Raw genomic sequence first — 9,808 nt, forward strand, 5'->3', positions numbered from 1 at the left:
GATCTTGCCTGTGTCCCAGACTGGTCCGGGGATCTGAGGCCCTTCCCGAGAAAATCTCGGTGCCGGCATGAAGGGCCAGAGATCCCTTGGAGCCACGGGAGAGCAGGCACAGAGTCCCTCCTGGGGGGGCAATTTTCCTGCCTGAACTCAGCTCTTCAAAGAAGCCTCTAAGTCTCAGATGGAGAGGTTTAGAAGCCAGGCAATCTTTTATTCCTATGCTCTTGAATCATTCCAGACCGCCAGGTGCCCTGGCAATCAGCTCCCAAAGGGCACACACAGGTATCTCCACTGCAGCTGATATGGAAGCAATACAGGAGGGTTCACTTTCCTTCCCTGCATTTCTGTTCCACAGTGAGGACATTTTCCAACACTCATTACCATACACACCTACCCTTAGAAGGTTTCCAAAGGGCTTCACTGAGGGCCTTCCCAGGTCTGCTCTGTCTGGAGCCCTCAAAGTCCTCAGTGCCTGCCTTAGGAACCTCAACACAACTCACCTGCTTACACAGCAACTTGCTACTGCTTGGCTGCTGCCTCACTTTCCTTCTTTCTTCACCTCCCTTGGTTGGTCCCTTTCAATCTCTTGGCTCAGCTCTGTGCAGTTTCCAAGCTACATCCCACTGCAAAAATGATCACCTCTTGTTACGTCTCAACACTCAGAGAGCATTCCCCCTTTATTCTTGACACTGGGCCATCAGGCCAGTGTCTCATTATTTAAAGCAGAGTTTGACTCCTCAGTGACAACAACAGCTACAGCCCTGAATCCTAACACAGGCTGAGACACAAACACGGATGGGAACTCTGAAGGATCCACTTTGTTCTGCTCACCAATCCAAAGGAGCTTTCTGAACTAAAGAACAACAGACCCCAGGTCCTTTTTCTGCAACTTCAGCTGCTATCAATGTGACCCACAAGACCTGGAAAGGCCCTTCCCACTTCACCTGCAGGGCTGGCAGTGCCACCACTGGACACGGACCCACTGGCTGGGCAGGAACGGAGGGGCTGGGGCGTCCAATCCATCGGCCCAGGCGGCACCAGGAGTTCCTGGAGTTCCTGCAGGGGAGAGCCTCAAGACAACAAAGGATTATGGAGATCATTTTAAACTTTAATACGTATATCTCCTGGAATATGGGGACTTTGACAAGGCCTACTGGGGCAACAAGGACACACTCAAGGCTATCTACTCAAAGGATCTATCAGCACTCAAAAGCTATCACTACCCTTCTTGCAGGGAGAACTCAGGAAACTCTGTTGGCCAAGGGCCTCCAGGAGGATTTTCAGCTTTTTGGGCTCTCTTTTAACCATTTTTCCCATCACTGTAGCTGGGACTATCACCTGCCCTACAGGGGGAACAGCCCACAAAGTTCACTTGCAGGGATGCCATTAACTCAAAGTCCCTTCTCAGGGGGGTCACTGCACACCTTGTCCTTTGTTTGCCCTCCCCACCAAAGATGCTTCCAAACAGTTCTGAGACATCTAGCAGACCCAGAGCTCTCCTCAGGGAATGCTTCAGCTGCTTAAAAGCTGCCCTTGCACCATCTAGCCAAGGCAGCAAATGCTTACAGGCTGTTCTTAAAAGCTGGTATAAAAGTCTTACCACACATCCAGAGGGAGCAATCCAGAGTCCATCCTGTCCTACCATTCCCAGCAAGGCAGTTCATGGGCTGTCTGGGGCTCAGGGAGGAGTCAGGGGGCTTCTTTTCTTCCTTCCTGCTTTCCAGATTTTCTCCTTCAAAAGCAACAGCCATCTTTTAAACCTAAGGTTGTCATTGAAGGGGGTTCTCTCAGGTCCTGCACTGATCAATCATCTTGGCCATTGGTTTCTTGGCAGGTTCTTGCATTCACGTCCTTCAAGCAAACCAGGAGGAGCCAATTCAGCTGTTACTGCAACCAATCCAAGCTATCATTCTGATTTTAAAGGATACTGGGTTTGCCTTACCCATATAGATCCCACATTCGGGGTAATACCTACAGGTTCTGCCCTCTTCCACTCTCCTGCAATTCCACTGGCCCACACCACAGGAACAACTGCAGCTGCCACTTCAGTCAGGACCTTGCTGCTGACAGGAGTTATTCCCTGCACAACAAGAGCTACTGCTTTGACACATTTAGTTCCAGCAATTATAGTTTCAACATCCCCAGTTTTCCATTTCATTTCTGCCTCAACTTTTCCAGTGCATCTCTTCCGAGCACAGGTTTGGGTGAGTTTGGCAAACAGACAAACTCAGGAATTCCCCAATGTTTTCCCAGTTTCACCCCTGTCACACCAATCACCTTAACACTGCCAGTCCTTAATTCTCCCTCTATTGTGTTAAGGACTGAGGAAGTTGGACCTGTGTCTGACCAGGACAAGTGCAAACCAAATGCTGGGGACTGGAACACCCACCTGGCACTCCTGCAGCTCTTACCATTATATTCAAGAGAAAATAGTCAACTGTACCATCACTGCTCATTTCTTCTGTGCCACAGCAACATCATTCCAGGCCTCTCACTGCCAACCCTATGCTTCTCCCAGCAGCTCCAGTGGCACCAAAACCTGTCCTGAAGGCACAAAGGCTCCTTTTGGGAGCACCATGACCCACCCAGACTGTAGCACTGGAATTCCATCTCCTGGACAAGCTGGGAGAAGCAGGGAAGAAAAACAAGGACCTTACAGGTCAATTGGAGGCACCTCTTCATCCAACAGCAGCTCCAAGAAAGGTACTGAGTCAACACCTCACCAAAAACACAGGAAAGCAAGTGCCAACACCTCGACAATCACTCCAGTTTTCAACTGATAAAGCAACACTGAAGAAAAGCTTTTCAGACACTTGGGAAGAGTCCAGCCCACTTGAACCAGTGTGTGGGACTCGTTCCCAGCCTCCTGAGGTTCATTTCCCACCTCACTGTTACGACCCGCCCCAGGAAAAGGGGAGAGGGGGGTAACTCAGGTTTTTATCAATAATTCCTTTGGGGTGGATTAAAGCGAAACGACACTAGATAATCGGTGTATGAAAACATATATTGATAAGATTTATTTTAACAATTTGGAACTAGTAGGTAAGTTAACATTTTTTGGGTGCTGTCATACCACAGTGTGACACAGAGATAACCTTTTGAGTGGGGGGAGAAAATGCATAGGGGAGAGAAAGGCAGGATAAGAGCAAGGGAGAGTAAGAGAAAGAAAAGCTGAGAGAGGACAGATGTCTATAGTCACCGCCCACGGGGTCCAGCGATGCTTCCATGTCTGTCAGTTGAAGTGGTGAAGTGATCTGCTGGGGGTGAAGGAGGGAAGCCCCCATACTCCAAGAAATTATGGGTTATTATATCCATGGTTAGTGTCACGGGCCGTGCCTCGAGCCTCCAGCATCTCCTGGGTCTGTGCTGAGTTTTTGTGTCTGGCCTGGTTCCCGCCCTTTTCCCGACAGGCAGAGGGGGGGGATGAGCTCCCATGGGCCATCAGAGGTACAGTGTAACAGTCAAAAGCCTGCAAGCTCGGCTCTTCCCGCCTTTTCAGGGCTTGACATCTTCTGCCCTGGAGGAGGGGGGATGGGCCCAGTTGCCCATCAAAAAGTCAAAGCCTGCAAAAGTCTCCTAGAATGCATAAATCATCAAACACTTCAGTCTCTGACACTCACTCAGGGCTGCAGTACACCTGGTTCTACACACACACAGGGAGCTGCTGCTCCTGCATTCCAGTCTCCTGGTTCTCCTTGCAACTCCTCCAGCTGCTTGCCCAGCTCTCCAGTGCCCATTCCTTTGCCCACTGCACTTGTTCACAGCCCCAGGGCTCCCAGGGCCACCCTGGGCTCTCCCCTGCCCTGACACTCAGGGCCCTTTCCCAGCCCCGACTCCATCCAGCACTGACCCAGCTGCTGCACCTGCAATTCTCCTGCTCCTGCCCTCCCTCTGCCTGAAAAACACCCCTGCCAGCTCCTGCACCCCACCTCTTACCTCCCAGCTAAGCAGAGCTGCATCCTCCTGCATCCTCCAGCTGGATGCTGCTGGCTCTGGGCAGCTCCCACCCTTCAGCAGGGAATGCCAAAGGCAGCTCTGGGGACTGTCCCGAGGGCAGGGACACCCACTCTGGGTCACACCAACACTCAGCCAGCTCAGGCCTGGGCTCTTCTGCCTGCAGGGCAACAAACAGCCAAGCAGGGACACTGGGACACTCCAAGGAAACAGGCAAAACAAACTCAGCAGCCTGGCACACCACAGCCCCCAAACCTGCCCAGGCTCCAGCTGCTGCACAGACCTGTGGCCACACAGGACCCAAACCCACCCCCAGCACAGACAACCCTGGGCAGGTCAAGCTGCTCATTCCCAACCACAACCAAACATCCAGTGCCACTGTCTGCCAGCCCCTGCTCCCAGCAATCAATCATCTTTCCCATTTCCTTTCTTTACAGGTCCTTGCATTCACATTCTACTATCAAACCATGATCAGCAAATTTAGCTGTTACTAGAACCAATCCAGCTTGGCTTCCTAATTTTAAAGGATACTTGGTTTGCCTTACCAGGAGAGACTCTGGCTTAGGGGTAATTCTTACAGCTTCTGTCCTTGTCCATTTTCTTGGAATTCCACTGGCCCACACCACAGGAACAACTGCAGCTGCCACTTCAGTCAGGACCTTGCTGCTGACAGGAGTTATTATCGCTCTGTAAACACCAAACTGCTTCAATACAAACAATCCAGTGGACACTACAACTCCTTGGCACTTTCAGTGTAACCAGTGCAAGTCAGTTGCTAAGTTACACAAGCTTTTCTTCTCAAGTTGTAATTAATTAAGATATCAAAACAACAACAACTGTGAGATAAGAGATCCCCCCCAACGGTTCTACTTTTAGGGAAACAAAAACCCAAACCCCCATCCCCAGTACTACAATAGCTCAGGCTCCCAGAAAGGCCCAGGGGTTGGGCTGGGGCTTTTGGCTGCCCTGGAGCACAGGCAGGAACACGATGTCACCACCCCACAGCCACAGCTGAGAACCCAAAGAGCAGCCACACCAGCAGCTCCTGCCAGTCCTCCTGGGCTGGGCCTTGGAGAGGAAGGGCACTGGCCTTTCTTCCTGCCTAGGAGCAAAGAGCCTCCTTGCTGAGCACTTCTGCCAAGACCATCAGCTCAGATGGGAAGTTCATCAAGTGCAACTTCTTGCACTGAGTAAGATTCCTCTTCCCTGGACAATCACTTTCCAGCTGAACTCAGAAGTACACACAAAAGTTCAGGTGTTACCTAAAATTTCATACAAGAACCTCTGAGACTCAATTGATGAGTTTTAGAAGCCAGGCAATCTTCTATTCCTATGCTCTTGAATCATTCCAGCCCGCCAGGAGTCCTGGCAATCAGCTCCCAAAGGGCACACAGAGCTATCTCCACTGCAGCTGACATGGCAGCATTACAGGAGGATTCATTTTCCTTCCCTGTATTCCTAATCCCTACTCAGGACATTTTCCAACACTCATTACCATACACACCTACCCTTAGAAGGTTTCCAAGGGGCTTCACCGAGGGCCTTCCCAGGTCTGCTCTGTCTGGAGCCCTCAAAGTCCTCAGTGCCTGCCTTAGGAACCTCAACACAACTCACCTGCTTACACAGCAACTTGGTGCTGCTTGTCTACTGCCTCACTTCCCTTCTTCCTTCTTTCTTCACCTCCTTTGGTTGGTCCCTTTCAATCCCTTGGCTCAATTCTGTGCGGTTTCCAGTCTACATCCCACTGCAAAAAGGATCAGCTCTTGTTACATCTCAACACTCAGGTATCATTCCCTCTTTATTCTTGACACTTGTCCACTAGGCCAGTGTCTCATGATTTAAAGCAGAGTTTGACTCCTCAGTGACAACAACAGCTACAGCCCTGAATACTAACACAGGCTGAGACACAAACACGGATGGGAACTCTGAACTTTGTCCTGCTCACCAATCAAAAGGAGCTTTCCGAACTCAAGAAGAGACCCAACATCCTTTTTCTGCAACTTTGGCTACTCTAAATGTGACCCACAAGACCTGGAAAGGCCCTTCCCACTTCACCTGCAGGGCTGGCAGTGCCACCACTGGACACGGACCCACTGGCTGGGCAGGAACGGAGGGGCTGGGGCGTCCAATCCATCGGCCCAGGCGGCACCAGGAGTTCCTGGAGTTCCTGCAGGGGAGAGCCTCAAGACAACAAAGGACTATGGAGATCATTTTAAACTTCAATATGTATATCTCCTGGAATATTGGGACTTTGGCAAGGCCTACTGGGGCAACAAGGACACACTCAAGGCTATCTACTCAAAGGATCTATCAGCACTCAAAAGCTATCACTGTCCTTCTTGCAGGGGGAAGTCAGGAAACTCTGTTGGCCAAGAGCCTCCTGGAGGATTTCCAGCTTTTGGGGCTCTCTTTTAACCATTTTTCCCATCACTGTAGCTGGGACTGTCACCTGCCCTACAGGGGGAACAGCCCACACAGTTCACTTGCAGGGATGCCATTAACTCCAAGTCCCTTCTCAGGGGGGTCACTGCACACCTTGGCCTTTGTTTGCCCTCCCCACCAAAGATGCTTCCAACAGTTCTGACACATCTGGCAGACCCAGAGCTCTCCTCAGGGAATGCTTCAGCTGCTTAAATGTTGCCCTTGCACCATCTAGCCAAGGCAGCAAATGCTTACAGGCTGTTTGAGAAGTTGGCATAACAGTCTTACCACACATCCAGACGGAGCAATCCAGAGTCCACCCCGTCCTACCATTCCCAGGAAGGCAGTTCATGGGCTGTCTGGGGCTCAGGAGGAGTCATGGGGCTTCTTTTCTTCCTTCCCGCTTTCCAGGTTTTCTCCTTCGAAAGCAAAGGTTTCTTGGCTTTCCTTGCTCAAGGAGATGCAGCAAAGGCCATCTTTGCAATCCAATACTGGAAACTGCTTCAGGTTGTCATTGAAGATGGTTCTCTCAGGCCCGGCACTAATCAATCATCTTGGCCATTGGTTTCTTGGCAGGTTCTTGCATTCAAATCCTACAAGCAAACCAGGAGGAGCAAATTTAGCTGTTACTGCAACCAATCCAGTCTGGCATTCTGCTTTTAAAGGATACTGGCTTGGCCTTACCAGCAGAGATCCCACAGTAGGGGTAATACCTACAGGTTCTGCCCTCTCCCACTCTCCTGGAAGTCCACTGGCCCACATCACAGGAACAACTGCAGCTGCCACTTCAGTCGGGACCTTGCTGCTGACAGGAGTTATTCCCTGCCCAACAAGACCTGCTGCTTTGACACATTTAGTTCCAGGAATTGCAGTTTCAACATCCCCAGTTTTCCATTTCATTTCTGCCTCAACTTTTCCAGTGCATCTCTTCCGAGCACAGGTTTGGGTGAGTTTGGCAAACAGACAAACTGAGGAATTCCCCAATGTTTTCCCAGTTTCACCCCTGTCACACCCATCACCTTAACACTGCCAGTCCTTAATTCTCCCTCTACTGGGTTAAGGACTGAGGAAGTTGGACCTGTGTCTGACCAGGATATGTGCAAACCAAATGCTGGGGACTGGAACACACACCTGGCACTCCTGCAGCTCTTACCATTATATTCAAGAGAAAACAGCCAATTGGACCCTCACTGCTCATTTCTTAATCCCAATCCCACACTGCTTTGGCACTTGGAGCACCACTTTTAGAACCCAATTCCAGTCCATTAGAGAGCTCCATGTCTAGCAGGGACAGGGACCCCTGGGATACTCTCAGCAATGCCTGAATCCATGGGAGGGACCTTGCTTTGAGCTCCCCAGGGCCGGGCACCCCGAGGATCTCCCCGAATAATCCTTTCGGTGCGCGCTGGAGTCCTCGGGGTGCCCCAACCCGGGGGGCACCAACAGCACTGTCCCTCCAGGGGGCCCAATTTGGTCTCAAGCTTGCCATGGACAGCCCAAAAGGCATTTCAGGAGGCCTTCTTTGGAACCCACCAACGGGGACGGGGAGGAAGCCACAAGAAGGCCTCATTTCTAAAGGCAGGGGGATCTTGCCTGTGTCCCAGACTGGTCCGGGGATCTGAGGCCCTTCCCGAGAAAATCTCGGTGCCGGCGTGAAGGGCCAGAGATCCCTTGGAGCCACGGGAGAGCAGGCACAGAGTCCCTCCTGGGGGGGGCAATTTTCCTGTCTGAAATCAGCTCTTCAAAGAAACTTCTAAGATTCAATTGGTGAGTTTTAGAAGCCAGGCATTCCTACACACTATGAGATATTTTAAAAGCTTACTGAGTGAAAAAACAAAGCTTTTATCAGTGACATCTGATCTCAAACAGACAGCTCCTTTCTCCTTTCAGTACAAAATTATTTTCATGGAATCATTTAATAGGAAGTGCCCAGGAACCCCAGACTGTGCTTTCCAGAACAGAAAATAAACAGAGGGAAGGAGCTTTGCACTAGTGTACCATACCCCAGAACACACCTGACTTTAGTTTTACTCTGTATGTTCAAATATAGCAGAAGACAAAAACTCCAGCAGGAGAGCTGGCACATTACCCATGGTACCCTGAAAGTCCACCTTAAGAGACCTGGAGAAAAATTGCAGTTGTGCGAGTCCCTTTTGCCTGCAGATGGCTGGGGATCCTCTCCATCCACCTCGTGCTCTCCCAACAGCAGAAAGGGGAACCTCAGGGACACGGTGGCACTCGACATCCTGCTGAGAGAGCAAGGAAACCTTTAGCATAAAGGGGAGTTGGAATCTAAAACTTCCTTTCCTGGGAGCTTTGTGAAGCCTGCAACCAAGAGGGGGAAAATTTGCATCTCCTTTGGTGCAGGTGTCAACAGAGGCCAACAGAGCTTTCACCTTTTTCAGACAACTGTGCCCCTTTTGGCTCCCTGGCAGCTCCAATGGCACCAGAACCCCCTTCCTGCACACCCACGGGTGTCACACACAGGCACCCACACACCTTTGCTCCAGCCCACACGGGGCCAACATTTCCTCAGCATGGACATCCCAAGGGGAGTATTTTTGCTAGAGAGCACAGCAACCCCCCTGTCCTCACAAACTGCCTCCCTGCAACAAAAAGGAATAATTTCTCCTGGACACTCCTCCCACAGTCAAGGGCTTTTAAAATGTGCTCAGGGTCCCTCCCAGCTTCTGCCTGTCCTTGCATTTAAAGGCATGTGCATGTTTCAACAGCAAACCCAGCTCCTCACTGGCAGTATAAGCCCTGCTCTGACCTGGACAGACTCCCGGGCTCGGCACAGCTGTGGCTCATGGAGCAGCTTCCCAAGGCCCTTCTCTCTCCCAGCAGGAAGCACAACTCGCCTCCACTCCCCAGCACCAGGGGAAACCACGAGCCAGGCTGGAAACTGACACAGAACGAGCAAAAAGCATTAATGCAGCACCAAGAAATCAAGTTAAGGCAGTCTTTGCCTCATAACCCTGCACGGGGAAAGCCTTTGGGATTCCGAGGCAATCCCTGAGACACCCAGAGAGCAACAGCCCCGCAGCCCTGCCGCGGCTCCCCCCAGGCGCACCCGGCAGGTAAGGGGCTTACCCGGCCCCCGCTGCCCAGCACAAGGCGCCCCTAAACGCCCCCCGGCTCCCCCGGTCCATAACCCAGCGGCCAAGGCGCTCTCCCCTCCGCAGCCCGGGCAGCAGCGGGGCACCACCCTCAGCCCTCACACACAACCGACCGCACCCGCCCCGCCGGCCCTTTATACCGCGGGCCGGCAGCGCTGCCCAATCAGCGCTCGAGCGCCGCCGCCCAATCCCAGCCCGCCTGGCCCTGCGGCCCCGCCCCGCCCGCTCAGCTGAGGGAGATCGGGAACTGGTGACAGGAACCTGCTGCTGGGGGAGAGCCTGGAGATGGAATTGCACACGGGCACCTGAAACCCAGG

At 52.0% G+C, this 9,808-nt stretch overlaps 1 long non-coding RNA gene across 2 annotated transcripts; it reads right to left on the reverse strand.

The window, feature by feature from the left end:
* Nucleotides 1-1,284: 1,284 nt before the first annotated feature.
* LOC135408069 (uncharacterized) lies at nucleotides 1,285-9,591 on the reverse strand. Of its 2 annotated transcripts, none has more exons than XR_010427221.1 (4): nucleotides 9,528-9,591; nucleotides 9,146-9,270; nucleotides 8,388-8,618; nucleotides 1,285-1,848 (listed from the first exon to the last, which is right to left on the reverse strand). It is a non-coding gene; the product is annotated as an uncharacterized LOC135408069 (long non-coding RNA). The 2 variants fall into 2 exon arrangements; XR_010427220.1 differs by having other exon boundaries at nucleotides 8,388-8,621.
* Between the last annotated feature and the right edge of the window lie 217 nt (nucleotides 9,592-9,808).

Source organism: Pseudopipra pipra, unplaced genomic scaffold (assembly GCF_036250125.1).
Source record: "Pseudopipra pipra isolate bDixPip1 unplaced genomic scaffold, bDixPip1.hap1 HAP1_SCAFFOLD_163, whole genome shotgun sequence".
Taxonomy (NCBI): domain Eukaryota; kingdom Metazoa; phylum Chordata; class Aves; order Passeriformes; family Pipridae; genus Pseudopipra; species Pseudopipra pipra.